At 39.6% G+C, this 17366-nt stretch overlaps 1 long non-coding RNA gene across 1 annotated transcript; it reads right to left on the bottom strand.

Moving 5' to 3' along the window:
• Positions 1-10133: 10133 nt before the first annotated feature.
• On the bottom strand, positions 10134-16107 carry LOC129701622 (uncharacterized). The gene is made up of 4 exons (XR_008724223.1): positions 14578-16107; positions 12535-12624; positions 11465-11545; positions 10134-11335 (listed from the first exon to the last, which is right to left on the bottom strand). It is a non-coding gene; the product is annotated as an uncharacterized LOC129701622 (long non-coding RNA).
• Positions 16108-17366: the final 1259 nt, after the last annotated feature.

Raw genomic sequence — 17366 nt, 5'->3', positions numbered from 1 at the left:
AAGCCACTCTCAGGCGCCATACCTTTTTTTTGGTTATCAACTATGTTCAAGAAATAGTATAATATGTCTGAAGATGTCAGTCTTTGATTGCTTATGAATAATATTTCTGTCATTTTCGCACCAAACAAATGAACCAAGATAGGTTGTGCAAATTTCAACTAAGAAATCCACATAAATCAGGGGCATTGAAATGATCTGTGGCATTTGAAGAATTACTCAACAAGCCAAGCATATGACACGTATCTGTATACATGGTTCATCTATCTTAAAGGACAGATTAGTGTGCAAATTTAAAACTGAAATGAATTTTGATTGGGATACAGGAAAAAACACCGTGAAATGTTTTTATACCTCTTAAAGTCTTTATTTTCGATAAGTATTTTTGCAGACGTGAAAATTTATAGCTGGAAGTAGTTATCACAAAGATGATTGATTGTACAATCTTTACAACATATGCTGCAGTGTGTCTACCTTACATTGATGGCAGATTCCAATAGTCTTTGACACTTATTCCATACAAGTATATAGTTTAAATCAAGTGCGTCCAATCTCCATCCCTTTTGGCAACACATACTGTACATACCGTGGAGCTTTATGGCCAAATTTAATTCAATGTTCTAATGTTGCAATCCAGAACTAGCTGTATATCTGGCCAAGCGGTTCCAATACAGTTGCAATACTGTGGAACTGGAGATACTGACAATGTGGAATGCTCAGATATATCCGATCCACATAAAATGACACAAACCTAATCCTCTTAATTGCTGCCCAATCAATCTATTATTATAAATAAAATTCAGAGTGAAGAAAGTTGATGTCAAGAGTGCTCACCACATGCTCACCACATACCAGATCCACATAGCCTTATGCTTCTTCAGAGCTTTTTTGCAAGTGTAAACCAAAGAGATGAGGAATAGCAAATACCTATTATAACAAGGCAGCATTTGACCAATGTGGCATTGTGAGTCCATAAAAAAACTGGTTAATGGCTATTAAAAGAGAAAATATTCTAAAGACTGGAATGAGATCTCGCACGAAATGACAATGGTTGTGGTTGTTGGAGATAAAGCATCCCAGACTCAGAACTTTGTTCCAGGAGTTCCTTAGAGTCATGTTTTAGGCTGGGCCATCTTTCACTATCAATGGCCTTCCTTCCCTTACAAGGTCAGTAACAGGGATATTCAATGATGATTTCACATTCCAACTATTCTCAACTCAGCAAACTATGCAATGCATTCTGCATTCAGAAAGGATGGGACACTCAGGTGTTTGGTCTGGAGGGTGTTCAAGATTAAGGGGACATTCAGAAAAGTGAAACTGAGATAAAAATCATATTAACCACGACTCACTGAATGGCAGTGCAGACATAAGAAGTTGTGTGACCAACTTCATCTCCTACTTCTTGTATTCTAATGTTCAGAGGAAGGGTATTTCAGTCCACAGATTTATGTTATGTATGATCCCCAGGACCTTGTGTGCAATAAAATCTTACAGTGATGGGGTCTCTGAAAAATAGTTATTGATTAATAGGCCCATTTGGGGAACCTTTGGTTCTTTTTACATACCATTATTGCCAACTGTTCTGCCTAAGATTGCAAGAAATTGTGGAGAATTGCGAATAAAGCCCAGTAAAATCTATGTTGTCAACTTATCTCTCATTCATCCCTACTCCGAGATCACATTTCCATTTCATCTGCCTCTTTTCATTCACCCAACTTTACATTTCACTCCTCTTCTTCTTTCCTTGAGTGAATTCCTTTTGCTCCATTTCATCTCTAGCCTTTGTCACAATTCAACCTATCTGACAATCAGCCCTCCTGACCTTCACTTGCTGGGCTTTGCTCCACCACGACCTCTTTTTGCCAGCTTTCTTCCACCTACTCAATCAGTCTGAAGAAAAGTCCCAACATAAAACAATGTCTGTCCATTTCCCTCCGATGATGCTGACTGACCTGCTGAATTCCTCCAACAACCATGTTTTCTACTTTATTCCTTGAGATTGGGATTGTTAAAAAGCTCCTCCCTCCTATTTGAAATTGTCCCAGCTGTTGTCTCAGCGATATATACATTATCTTCCATGTTGGAACTAATGCAAAAATATGATTTAACATATCTACAATTTATTTATTTCCTGTTAACCAGCCTCACTGTCTTAAGGTTCCACATCTGCATTAACAACCTTTTTTTCCATTTGCACAGCTAAAGAAACTCGTACTATTTGTTTTGATATCAGACACAAATTTTCCTACAGAATTTTCTCTCTTCATATGAGCTTTGTAATCTTTCACTGATGGATCCTAAAAACTTCCCAAATCTCTGCCCTACCACTTACCCTTGCCATGTTGAATGTCCTACTTTTCAAGTTTCACATTATTGATGACATATATTAACCAGAGAATGTGTCTTTCTTAATTGAATCTCACGTAATTTGGATAAATTCTTAGTGAGTGTTATGGACCAGCTCTTTGAATATCTGCCACTGCTCATCTATTAACCTGTCTCCTAGCTTATTATACTAATTTACCTCGGATAGCTCCATCCTCCATTTCATAATAATTGTCCTTATTTAAACGGAAGACAATGGATTTCATCCCGTATTGTTCACCTGTAAGTTGCTTCTGGAATTCTAGCATACCGTGGTCACTACCACAAGATTTCAGATTCTTCCTTCCTCATAACTCATTATTTGTTTAGTTTAGAGCTACAGCATGGAAACATGTCTTTCAGCCCACCGAGTCCGCGTGGACTAGCGATCACCCGTGCACAAATTCGAAACTACACACCAGGGACAATTTAGAGAAACCAATTAACCCACGTCCCACCGCATATTGGAGGAGCAGCACCTCATATTTTGCTTGGGTAGTTTACACCCCAGCAGTATGAACATTGACTTCTCCAATTTCAGGCAGTCCTTGCTTTATCTCTCCTTCCCCTCCCCTTCCCTGTTCTCCCACAACCTACTGTCTCTGCCTCTTCCTTTCTTCTTCCCACCCCCACCACCCCCACCCCCCCCACATCAGTCTGAGGAAGGGTCTCGACCCAAAATGTCACCCATTCCTTCGCTTCATAGATGCTGCCTCACCCACTAAGTTTCTCCAACTCTTTGTAAACCCACAAACCTGCATGTCTTTGGAATGTGGGAGGAAACCAGAGCACCCAGAGAAAACCCAGACGATCACAGGAAGAACATACAAACTCTGTACAGACGGCACCCGTAGTCAGAATTGACTCTCTACCACTACGCCACTGTGTTGCCCTAGAATAGCTTGTTACTGGGTAAGTTCTGAAACTGACTGTTTTAAGAAATAATCCTTGACATACATCACACATTCTTCGTCCATGATATCTTTGCCAGTTTGGTTTGCTCCATTAATATATAGATTAAAAACTTCCATGACGATTACAGTTCTTTTCAAACATACCTGAAATATTACCCCAGTTTTGCTCTGCCCCATCTAGAGGTCACATTTTGGCAGCCTGTAGACTCCTCCCACCCATGTCTTCTCTCTCCTATTATTCTTGATCTCAACCCAAACTGATTCCACTTTGCTATCCATTGCCCTTACATCATGACTCGTCACTGCCCACATTCCTTATTTGATTAATAATCCTACCCCACCTCCTGTTCTCTTTGGCTGATTCTTTTGGAACTACATGTAACCTGGAATATTGAGCAGTCCTGGTCACCCAACAACCACACTTCCATTACCGCTAGTAGATTGCACTCATACTGTATGTTGATGTCTGTGCCATCAACTCATCTAACTTAACACATCTCTTGAAATTCCCCTTTAAAATAGCCACAGAAAAATTTAAATATTTAGGAATTGAAATCACTAGAAACTATCACGCTATGTTTAATGCCAATTATAGCCCCTTAAGAAACTAAATAATCTAATCAAATTCTGGAAAACGCTCCTGATGTGTTTAATAGGTCGAATAAATGCTATAAAAATGATCTTTTTCCCACAAATCCTATATTTATTTCAATCAATTCCAATATATCTTCCAAAAAAGTTTTTCAAAAAAGTAGACTCAAACATTACAAATTTTATATGGGATTATAAATCCCACAGAATACAAAGAGCACACCTTAGTAAACAAAAAGAGATGGGTGGTCTAGCGCTCCTTAACTTTATGTACTATAATTGGGCAGTAAATAGTAAAAATATGATTCACCTGCTGGACAACTCTGCCCAGCAGGTGGACTAGATTGTAATGGAGAGAGAGGACTGCTCTCCGTGTAATACAGGAACGACTCTCCTCTCACCAATGAATCTGAATAACAAAAATTATAATAAAAATCCAATGATACATAGCACAATTAGAACTTGGAAACAAATAAAACAGAATCTAAAATTAAGAAATCTATCTCTTTTAATGCCAATAGTCAATAACCCGTCGTTTAAACCTTCAATTATAGATAAATCATTTACACAATGGGAAAGAATGGGAATCAAAATGCTCGGAGACTTGTATGAATTAGGAAAATTATTATCATTTCAACAATTACAACTGAAATATAATTTGAAAAATAATCAATATTTTAAATATCTTCAAATCCGTGACTATCTGAAAAAATACACAAAAGACTATCATAACATGCCCCCAGACTTACTGGATGAAGCCATGAAGACAAAGGCTGAATCAGCAAATCTAATATCATACTTATACAACATTATTTTAAATATAGAAATACCTACAACCGATGGTATTAGAAGAGACTGGGAACAAGAACTAGCTATAAAAATTTCAAAAGAGAGCTGGGATAAACACTTACTATATGTGCATAAATGCTCGATCAACGTACGACATACTCTAATTCAATATAAAACATTACATAGACTATATTATTCAAAAACTAAAATAAATAAACTTTTCCCCAATGTCTTACCCATTTGTGATAAATGTCAGTCACAAGAAGCTACCACAGCGCACTCTTTTGTTTTTTATATACAAATCCAAATATTCTGGAACTAAATATTTGAAATCTTCACAAAATTATTTAAAATAAAACTTGTACCAAAAGCAGATTGGATCATTTTTGGAATATCGGGAGGTAACCCCGAATTAAACGTGTTTCAAAAGAACTTACTTAATGGGAAAAAAGCATATACTCAAATTTTGGAAAAATGCTCCAATACCAACAATAAAAACATGTTCGAAACACTACACTTGGAAGAGATGAGACTCCTCCTAGCAGGCAAAGCAGACCACTTCCAAAAGACATGGTCTGCATTTATGGAACTATTACAAGCATAAGGTGCAATAGTAATATAAAATATAAATGGTACCAGGATCTGGTAACGGGGGGTATAAAATAAATTAAAAAAAAAACACGGTTGGTATATCCTTTTTTGCGGAGTTTTGTGTTACAATAGAGCGATTGTTTTTCCTTTTTTTTTCTTTTCTTTCTAGGGTCTTATTTCCTTTCTTTTCTTCCTTCTCTAACTACTTCCCTAAGGGGCTTTCTTTTCCCAGCACTTTCCTGCACCTTCACGATTCTTGCTCACTTTCCTTACTTCTTTTATTTCTACCTTTTTTAAAGCTCGAAAAATGAAGTGGTACAACAAAATGTAATAAGATATATGTGATGTGTATTACTGTAATTTACTGTACTTATAATTTTTTTTAAAAAATTAAAAAAATCAATGAAAAAAAACAAAAAAATAAACTCATCTATCTTAATGCAAATGCTACATGGCATCAAATAAAACTTTGATTATTTTGTGGAATTTTTACTCACTATGTATTTGCTCTTTGCTGCAAATTTTATTTACATTTCCCAACGCATTCACTATTTAAGCAAAATTTTCCACCACTCTAGGGATGTTGGCAATGAATGAATAGATGAAGCAATGATGGAAGAAGGGTGGGGAAGTGCCTTGGGAATGAGAGGGTGGGTCTGAAGTTAGAAAGATATGGATAGAATGGTGAAGAATGGAGTCACTACAGGGCCATCAACAAGTGCTCATAGTTGGAGGCTGCTACTGTAGGGTCAACCCTGAAGTGAATAATAATGCAGAAGAGCAGTCAATGAGTGCTTTTACCTGCTGTTGTATATAGTAGATAGAATCACCAATGTTTAAGTTTAGATGACTCTTTGACGGCCAGAATAGTTGAAGATATGGCAGAGCTGGAATGGTCCTGAGATTAGTAAATTGTTGCTATGTGTGAGATTGTGAACTGTCAGATACCACAGAGGGTTCAAGGGATGCAAAGTGAGTTCTGATTCCTTAAAGTGCATGGGAATAGGGGAACTGGTATTAGTAAAAGCCCATTGTTTGGGAACTTTGCGTTAATCTGATCTTCAGCTCCTTTTTAGGAGTTTTACAAACAAGTTCTAAGCCCAATTTATCTGTCTTTTCTGCAAGCAACACCATAAATCTTGAATCAAAGGGCAGCTGGTTTGCAGCAGCACTTTAAAAGCACAGTTCATCTGGTTCTACTTCAGAGAAACACACACGAAAGGGTATGGGGAAGTAACAGCAACAAGGAGCGTGGAATGAACCTTGCTGCAGCCAATATTCAACAGTTTGCATACATTCTGGCTGAAACTCACTGAGAAATTGGATTCAATTGTCCACATTTTTACACGCAAATCATACATACCTAAAGCCACTTAAGTCGATACTTACTTCCAGATTTATTAACGAATAAATTGGCCTAGGGATTTCCAGGAACACATCACCGCCGAGGCAGTGTGAGGTATAAATGGAATCAATAGAAGGGAGGTTGGTTTGTGTGATGGCCTGAGCTGCATCCACAATTTGCCGCAATTTCTTGGACTTTGGCAATATGATTAGTGGGCGGGAAATGGCCAAAAGACCCTTAGATGTCCTCAGAGGGATCTTGAGATCTAAGTTCATACCTCCGAGAAAGTGGTAACCTGTAGATAGAGTGGTAAAGAAGACTGATCCTGGATGAAGCTGTTTCCAAACCAAGCTGTAATGCATCCTGATAAAATGCTTTCTATGGTAACATCTGTGGAAGTTGGTGAGAGTTGTAGGGGATATGGAAAAACTTCCTAAGTCTTCTAAGGAAGTAGAGGCGCTGGTGTGCCTTCTTGGTCGCTACATCAATATGGGTGGTCCAGGAGAAGTTGTTGGTGAGATTGACTCTGAGGAATTTGAAGTTTTTATGACCATCACTAATTCGGCACCATTAATGCCAACTGGGGTATGTGTACTCCTGTACTCCGTCTCATCATTATTTGATATCCGGCTCACAATGGTGGTGTGTCTGCAAATTTCAAAATTGAATTAGATTTGTACATGGCTGCGCAGTCATGGGTGGACCAGAAGTAAAGAAGAGGGTTGAGAACCAGGCACATGCCATAAGGGTAGGCAATGTAGGCAGTGCCTACCGTGACTAAAATTATAAAATGGTAATAATTAAATATAAATAGTAAAGGCACGGGAGAATTATGCCTACCTAAGAAATCGATCTCTTAGGCAGGCATAATTCTCTCGTGCCTTTCATCCGCAGTACATGTAACACGCGGAAAGTATGTGCAACTCACATGGCGTTGATGCTGTTTCAAGTCTTCAATGACAGTGGTCTATCGAGGCAGCTGGAATTCTGCCTTGGCACCGTGGACTGCCGTATTTCCCGGCAATGAAGACGCACACCCAATTTAAGTTGCTAAATTTTGAAAAAAGGATGGCGGGACAGGGTCAAGGGTTTGGTTTAGTCCAGGGGTCTGCAACATCGCCTGCGTGCCCCGGGATTGGGCTGCAGTTCCCAGATCCCTCACATCCCGGGACTGGCTTCATTTCACAGATCCCTTGCGTCCCCAGGACTAGCTGCAGTTCGCAGGTCGCTTGCCCCAGGTCTGGCTGTGACACCCAGGTCAGCTACTTGCCCCAGGTCTGGCTGTAGCGCCCAGGTCAGCTCACTTGCCCCAGGTCTGGCTGTGACTCCCATGTTGGCTGCATGACCCGCGAATGGCTGCAGTTCAAGTTCAAGTTCAAGTGAGTTTATTGTCATGTGTCCCTGTATAGGACAATGAAATTCTTGCTTTGCTTAAGCACACAGAAAATAGTAGGCATTTACTACAAAACAGATAAATGTGTCCATATACCATGATATAAATATATACACACATGAATAAATAAACTGATAAAGTGCAAATAGCAGAAAGTGGTTATTAATAATCAGAGTTTTGTCTGAGCCAGGTTTAATAGCCTGATGGCTGTGGGGAAGTAGCTATTCCTGAACCTGGTTGTTGCAGTCTTCAGGCTCCTGTACCTTCTACCTGAGGGTAGCAGGGAGCTGAGTGTGTGGCCAGGATGGTGTGGGTCTTTGATGATACTGCCAGCCTTTTTGAGGCAGCGACTGCGATAAATCCCCTCGATGGAAGGAAGGTCAGAGCCGATGATGGACTGGGCAGTGTTTACTACTTTTTGTAGTCTTTTCCTCTCCAGGGCGCTCAAATTGCCGAACCAAGCCACGATGCAATCGGTCAGCATGCTCTCTACTGTGCACCAGAAGTTAGAGAGTCTTCCTTGACAAACCGACTCTCCGTAATCTTCTCAGGAAGTAGAGGCGCTGATGAGCTTTTTGATAATTGCGTTAGTGTTCTCAGACCAGGAAAGATCTTCAGAGATGTGCACGCCCAGGAATTTGAAGTTCTTGACCCTTTCAACCATCGACCCGTTGATATAAATGGGGCTGTGGGTCCCCCTCCTACTCCTTCCAAAGTCCACAATCAGTTCCCTGGTTTTGCTGGTGTTGAGGGCCAGGTTATTGCGCTGGCACCATATGGACAGTTGCTCGATCTCCCTTCTATATTCGGACTCATCCCCATCAGTGATATGTCCCACAACAGTGGTGTCGTCAGCGAACTTGATGATGGAGTTCGCACTGTGGTTCGCTACGCAGTCATGGGTATAGAGTGAGTACAGCAGGGGGCTGAGCACGCAGCCTTGAGGTGCTCCCGTGCTGATTGTTATCGAGGCTGACACATTTCCACCAATACGAACAGACTGTGGTCTGTGGATGAGGAAATCGAGGATCCAGTTGCAGAGGGATGCGCAGAGACCCAGTTCTGCGAGTTTGGTAACCAGTTTGGAGGGGATGATTGTGTTGAATGCCGAGCTGTAATTGATGAATAACAGCCTGACATATGAGTTTTTGTTATCCAAGTGGTCCAGTGCGGAGTGGAGGGCCAGCGAGATCGCATCCACCGTTGATCTGTTGTGGCGGTAAGTGAACTGCAGGTTGGTTCGCTTGCCCCAGGTCTGGCTGTTGCGCCCAGGTCGCCTGCGTGCCCCTGGACTAGCTGCTGTGCCACGGGACTGGCTGTAGCGCCCAGGTTAGCTCGCTTGCCCCAGGTCTGGCTGTGACACTCAGGTCGGTTGCATGCCCTGCGAATGGCTGCAGTTCCTAGGTCGCCTGCCCTGGGACTAGTAGAGAGAGAGAGAGAGCCCGGGACGGAGCAGCCAGCCTTCCGTCCAGTAGCTACCTGCCAACCACCACCTTCACTGGTTGCGCCTATGCCAAAGGACACCACGGATGGCTGGCGGGCTGGCCGGCAGAAAGCGCTTCCTACAGATGCTTCCCTCCCCAGCCACAATGCGGTGGATCCGCACCTGGAGCACCACGGCAGCTGGCATGATCCTCAACCCCCTCCTTCTCAACGCTCCTGCCTGTGCTGACCCAGGCCAGACTCACCGCATGCGGTGAAAGGAACACCCCCCCACAACCCTAGCGGTGCTGTCCTTTTACAGCCACTTCCCACTTTACAGCCGTTTCCCATCAGCTGCCAGCAACAAGGGATACACTTGGCTATCCCTCAGTTTTGCAACATTGTTCTTGATTTTGCTGTACTGAGGGATAGCTAAGTTTATCTTTCTTGGCTAACAACCTAACCTTCTGCCTCCAAGACACAGGTAAATTTTCGTGCCTTATTTTGGGGTGAAAATAGTGTCTTCATTGCCTGGAAAATACAGTATGTGTCTTTAAATACTTTATTAAGGGATAAGGTTTTTGAAGACAAATTACTTTATAAAAGTCGACTGATTGCCTACCGGAGAGGAGAATAATCTGCGCATATGCGCATTTTAAAAAGATTTTTAAAAGCCGACTGACTGCCTACCCTGAATAATTACTCCGGGCACGTAGTATCCTTGCGGAGCACCAGTGTTGAGGATTATCGCGGAGGATGATTTGTGCCATATCCTCATTGATTGGGTACTGTTGGTCAGTAAGTCGAGGATCCAGTTGCAGAGATGAGTGCTGACACCGTCATTGCGAGTTTGATGATAAGCCTGGATGGTATAATGGTACTACAGGCAGTGCTGACTCTCTTTTCAGCATTGTTAAATGCTGGAGCTGTAAGTTCTGTATAGAGCTTCCATTGAGAGCCTTGCAAGTCCTAAACAGAACTATAGTATATTATTTTTTAACATTTCTGCCTAATTTTCAGAATTATTTTAAAATATTGTCCTGAAAGACAGGGAGCTCAAGTTTCAATGCATCTATTTATATGCTTGTTTTTGTTCAGTTAGCAAATTATATTAATTGATAAGGGTTTACTGGAGCCAAGATGAAGAAATCCAACAGGCCAAACAGAATTAGACTAGCATTAAATGTGAAGATTGAGAAAATAACCAGGCTAGATCACAAATATGGTCTGAAGGGATCACAATATCAGCATTTGAACATAAAATGGCTTTAGATCTGATTTAATCGGTCTGCTATATATTTTAATAATTTAGTTAAAATAGCAATTGGCTGCAATCAATTAACCCAACTGTATTCCTCCACGAACTGGTAGATTATATGCATATTTTTCAAAATATAGTTCTAATTAAATGCCAAGTTTTCCATAGAAGTAACTGGTGTTTTGACTTCTATTCACCATTGTTAATTTAAATTAATTTAATTTACAACATGAACAAAGTAAGTACAGCCATTCTGCCAGTTAATCATCCAAGTCATTGGTTAGCACGTTCTTCCCATTCCAGTGCTGCAAATCTTATTTAAAAATCTGAGAAATCTTTTGCCTGTCTCAATACCTTCTGTGTTTCTGAAGGGTTTTTTTTTGCTTCATTAGTTTTGTTCATTCTATACACATAGGTATATAATAAATCAAGCAAAATAATGAAATAGTATTGACATAAAAAGTACTATGGATCCCGTAAATCATAACAAAGTGTTAGAAATAATTCATCAGTCTGAAGTAGAGTCCTGACCTGAAAGGTCATCTGATCATTTCACAGATGATGCCTGACTTGCTGAGTTCCTTCAGCACTTTGTTTATTGCTTAAGACTCCAGAATCTGCAGTCTCTTATGTCTCCATGTTGGAAATAATCAGCAGGTCAGTAGTATCTGTGGAAAGAAAAATAGGATTAATCATTCTGGCAGAGATGAAAGTAAACTGAACGGAGCTGATACAGTATGTAAAGGAACTGTTGCAGTGAGGCTGACAAAATGTGAAGGAAGGAACTGAAACGTCACCTATTTCTTTTCTCCAGAGATGCTGTCTGACCCGCTGAGATAATCCAGGTTTTTGTGTCTATCTTGAGCTCTTACAGTGTTCTAGTAAAAAAAATAACCAGGGTATTTATTAGAAATAGATAAAATAGATTATGTTCCCCATATACTGTAATAATACAAATTTTGAATTACATTCACCTCTTCTTCTGGGTCAGAATTGGATTGATTTTATCTTAATCTACTATTGATCATACAGAAATATTTATAAATTGTGTAATTCTGTTGCAGAATACTTGCACAGGGTTTTCTAAGTTGCAGCCCACAAAATAAGCACCATAGTTGCAGTGTTGGCACTTACAGTATTCCCAAACTTTCATTGCTGTCGATTGTTCCCGATTTTGGGGAAGTCCAGGACAAGAGGTCACAGCTTAAGGATAGAGGGGAAATCCTTTAGGACCGAGATGAGAAAAACATTTTTCACACAGAGAGTGATGAATCTCTGGAACTCTCTGCCACAGAAGGTAGTTGAGGCCAGTTCATTGGCTATATTTAAGAGGGAGTTAGATGTGGCCCTTGTGGCTAAAGGGGATCAGGGGGTATGGAGAGAAGACAGGTACGGGATACTGAGTTGGATGATCAGCCATGATCATATTGAATGGCGATGCAGGCTCGAAAGGCCAAATGGCCTACTCCTGCACCTATGTTCTATGTCTATGTTTCTATGTCCTTTAGCTGCCAAGAGCTGTGAGGCTTTGGAAATTTACCAGTACAAATATGCAAAAAAAATAATTAGGATTATCAGTCAGATTATAATATTTAAAATGAATAACACATCTGGAACCCGAAAAAGTGACTATTTGTTACCAGCTCGGTCCACATTAAACCTAAAATTGGATCAATTGAGATTTTTAAAGTTTAATTTTACCTGACACTTGTTGTCTGATTTTAATGTTTAACCTCATGGTACAATTCAATGTAACTATGTACATATCTGCCACAAGTACAATGGAGAACATCCTTATGGTAAAAGAGGATTGAGCTAAACATGAATTGCTCAGATGAGAGTTCATTGAGCCAAGACACATAAATACCTGTATCAATTTATGATGACACTGAAGCAATTGTTAAAAAATTCTTATTTCAGCTTTGTAAACCAGCGTTGTCTCAAATAATCCATTTATCTGAAACCACAAGAACACCATAACAATGTTTGTTCAGTGGGAGCCATCTTGTCTGGGATGAGTATCAATAAACTGTCTGGCAACAGTGCACATCTCGGACATAAATTATGATTAATAGCACACAGTCATTCCTGTAAAGTAAACCAAACATTTGTGGAAGTTAAATTAAAAGTTTTTAAATTATGAACTGTGAGAAAATATTTTTTTTGGGAAAGCCTCACATGAGGCTAATTCATATATGACAATAAAAACAATTTTATGATCGTAGTTTGGAAACAATGGTCAATGAATTTCCATACACAACTGAGTATTCAACAGCAATCTGTGAACGTTTAATAATTGCTTTGTTAGTAGTTGCTACTCGCACGGAGTTTCAACTCAAAACAATATGGCAACAATAATGATTATTTATGAATGTTTGAAGCTTTTATATTTCTGGTAGTTTTAACACAATAATGACACGATTAAAAGCTATTGGGTTAACATGATTTAGTACACTCTTGCGTGATGCAGTGGAGACTTGTTAATCTTGATAAACTGGAGTTATGGCGCTGTACAGAATAATTGGCAGTCACAATTGAATTTGCACGAGTCAAACTAGCTTTCACATTCATTAATATTTTGCATATTGAGGATAATACTATTTGCAATCTCAACAGTTCCATCAATTGATAGGATCCCATGACAAATGTACTGTGCCCTTCGTCTTACATTGTATCTTGCATCAGTATATGTTATTGAAATTAATTGCTTCTACCAATCTGAATGATATATTTGAGCTGGAAAGCAGATATAAAATTGAATATCTTTGTCCCAGATATTCATTAATTAGGCAATGGAATAACTCCATGAGACAAAATGATGGAGATGTTTGGCTTTCCCTAAAATTAATGACCTGCTAACATAACCACATTCTCAGAAATTCTGCATTCTTTTCTGAAAATAGAGCATTGCTTCAGTTGACAGGGAGAGACGCTGTTACTTTAGTTAAACATATGAAAATGCCAGTTCTTCGAAATTAATGACATGCTGCTCAGAAACATAATCCTGCACATTCTTTTAAACCCCCTTATCCTTTGATTTTATGAGTGGGCAGCTAAGTGCAAAATATAAAAAATAAACAGAGTGTGTTGTTGAATACTAATTTGAACATGTAAATTTGTTGCTCATTGCAAATAAATATTATTCTCCCATTGAGGGAGAAATCTCAGCTCCATGTGGCATGATATTGCAAAGAATCATGTGGTTATTTGTATTAGCTTTGGTATGTACATTCACGGAGTACTGTGGCAGTTGCTGTGAGAAAGTGATAAAGCAAACAACAATGCCTCTTAAACTTTGAGAATATTTTGCTATTGAGAGGAAAGGTCCTTTGCAGTACGTATATTATAATGAGGGATTGGGAGGAATCAGAATTTAGCCTGCATCAACAACACTGTCGTGGCTGCAATTCTCATCAGTAGTTAATGAACTGCTTTGGCATATTTATCCTATGCATGTTCAGTATACCTATCCTGATATATTGTCAACTATCCATCTGGAACCCCTTCTGGTTGCATCATGGTTAAATTATTGGATTGGTAATCCAGAGACCTGAACTAAAGATCCATTACTGGAACTTCAAATTCCCCCATCATAGCAGCGGGCATAATTAAGTTCAATTAATTAAATAAACCGATGTTTTAAAAAAAAAATTGTTTATGTTTGATATGAAGTTTCCGGATAGCTATAAAAATCCATTTAGCGCACTAATGTTTTTGAAGGAATCACAACTGCCATCTTCATCTGGTGCCGAATAAAATTGCAGATTATTAGAACATGGTTGACTCTTAAATGCTTTCTGAATTGTCACTTAACTTGAAGGACATTTGCTGCTCATAATCAAAGTCCATAACCTGATGAAGAATTTTAAAGCACCATTGGAATTTTGCTCGATCCATTTTCTGCGCTCACCCATCTCATCTTCTCACTCCTTGAAGAAAGTAAAATTGTGCGAGGAGTCAGAAAGGAATACAGGAATATGGAAGAGAACACAGAATCATCCTGCAGAAATAAGGATAATTTGTTTTCATAAGTAGGAGCTTTCACTTATTGCTGATTTCGGTATGACTCAATTGTTCTGGTACTTTTGTTAATTCCCAAATCTGCAGAGTGAATAGGAAAAGAACTGTCAAAAGCAAGTGGTATTCAGTAAGCAGAGTTTCACAAAAACAATTCAACAAGTTCAGTTTGTATTTATTCTTTGGAATTTGTAAGAACAATACATTCAAAATGAGCTGGTTTCCACAATATACCATGTGTAATCGTTGTACCATGTGCAATTAGTAAACTGTGTGCAGTCAATATCCTGTGTGCACTTAATGAACTGTGTGCAATCAATGCCCCATGTGCAATGACAAAATCATGTACAATCAATACACCATTTGTAATTAATACATCATGTGCAATCAAATGATCATATGCACTGAATGTACCACATGCAACCAGTATATCATGTAGGAGAAGATACCATGTGCAATCAATATACATAAACGATAGAACATAGGACAGTACATGAGAGAACAGACCGTTCCAACCACAATGTCAACGTCAAACATATTGCTAAATTCAACTATTTCCTTCTGCCTGCAGATGTTAATTCCCTGTGTACCCACATGGCTATCTAAAACCCTCTTAAATATCTCAATCATATCTACTTCCACCACCAGTCTCTGAGGCACGGAATGCCACAGTTCTTTTGGCCTTTATAACAAGAGGAATGGAATATAGGAGCAAAAAGGTCCTTCTGCAGTTGTACAGAGCCCTAGTGAGACCACACCTGGAGTATTGTGTGCAGTTTTGGTCCCCTAAATTGAGGAAGGACATTCTTGCTATTGAGGGAATGCAGCGTAGGTTTACAAGGTTAATTCCCGGGATGACGGGACTGTAATATGCTGAGAGAATGGAGCAGCTGGGCTTGCACATTCTGGAGTTTAGAAGGATGAGAGGGATATCATTGAAACATGTAAGATTGTTAAGGACTTGGACACGCTAGAGGCAGGAAACATGTTCCCGATGTTGGGGGAGTCCAGAACCAGGAGCCACAGTTTAAGAATAGGAGTAAGCCATTTAGAACAGAGACGAGGAAACACTTTTTCTCACAGAGAGTGGTGAGTCTGTGGAATTCTCTGCCTCAGGTTCTCTGGATGCTTTCTAGAGAGAGCTAGATAGGGCTCTGAAAGATAGTGGAGTCAGGGGATATGGGGAGAAGGCAGGAACGGGGTACTGATTGTGGATGATCAGCCATGATCACATTGAATGGCGGTGCTGGCTCAAAGGGCCGAAAAGCCTACTTCTGCACCTAATGTCCATAACCAGGGTATCTAAAATTTGAAGACACAGTTTAAGAAGAGTTGTAAAAGATATAGAGGGGATTTGAGGAAGCTCCTTTCACTCAGAAGATAGTTGGAATCTGGGTTGCAACAAGCGCAGGCATGTGGATTCAAAGTCAGTAGTAAACTGTGTGACTGCATTTCAATGATTGATTTTTTATCCCAATGCAATTTACAAGATATAGAAAACGTAATATAATTGAATTACTTTCACTATGCTATAGTGGAATATGTCATTAACTCTTGGATCATACAGCATAGAAATGTCCTTCTGCCCATCATGCCCATGCAAACCACAAGATGCTTTGGTGTTCATCTGGATGTTACTTAAATGTTGTAAGAGTATCTGCCTCCTCTATTCATTCAAACTATGCATCCCACATTCCAACCATTTTCTGGGTGAAAGGTTCTTCTTCAAATTCGTTCTAAGGCTTTCACTCCTCATCCTAAACTGCATCCTCAAATAGTAGATAACTGTTATGGGTAAATGTTTCCTATTATCTATGACCTTCATAATTTGTATACCTCCATTGGGATCCCCCCTCAGACACCTCTACTTCAAGGAAAAAACTCCATCCTGTGCAGCCTCCCCTCAGAACTCATATACACATCCCCGTGAATTACCCCTGCACCCTCTCCAGAGCAATGATGTCTCGGCTAAAACTGTATACAATATTCCAGATATGGCTTCGGCAATGGTTTATAAAGCTGTACCACAACTTGCCTAGTCATATATTCTATATCCAGGCTAATAAATGGAAGTATCCTGTTTGCCTTAGTCTCCACCAACTACTTGTCCTGCCACTTTCAAGAATCCTTGAACTTGTACAACTAGATTCCTTAGTTTCTCAATACTCAATCAAGCGCGTGTCTTACGCTTATTAATCCCACCAAAATGCCTAATAAGATTAAACAATTCATTTTACCAACTGCTCAATATCATCCTCCTCACTATCAACACCACCAATCTTGAAGTCATCTTCAAACTTACCAAGATCACCCATTATATTCATATCTAAATTATTAATGCTTATAGGAAACAGTAAGGATTCAGTATAACAAGGCTGCTGATTTCAATAAGTATGGCATAACTTGGAAAGAACTGCATAGTACCTGTATATGCATTCAATATAATATGAGAAGTCTTTCATCATGTGCTCAAATGCTTCAAAGTCATAAACCACTCCTTCTTAAACAGTCTCAATATTCCATCATAAATAACTTAGCTTTTAGTTTGGATTGATAGTGGTGCCAGGGAATTTAATGGATGCATTTCCAGAACACACCTCAAGACGATGACAGCAGGAGGCCTCAGGGATCTGCCAGTGTGGGAGTAAACAGATTACCACTGTGCTGCATTAAAGATAACAA

Source organism: Leucoraja erinacea, chromosome 11 (genome assembly GCF_028641065.1).
Source record: "Leucoraja erinacea ecotype New England chromosome 11, Leri_hhj_1, whole genome shotgun sequence".
Classification (NCBI taxonomy): domain Eukaryota; kingdom Metazoa; phylum Chordata; class Chondrichthyes; order Rajiformes; family Rajidae; genus Leucoraja; species Leucoraja erinaceus.
The sequence above is the reverse complement of the archived record's forward strand: the minus strand, read 5'-3'. Positions and strand labels throughout refer to the sequence as shown.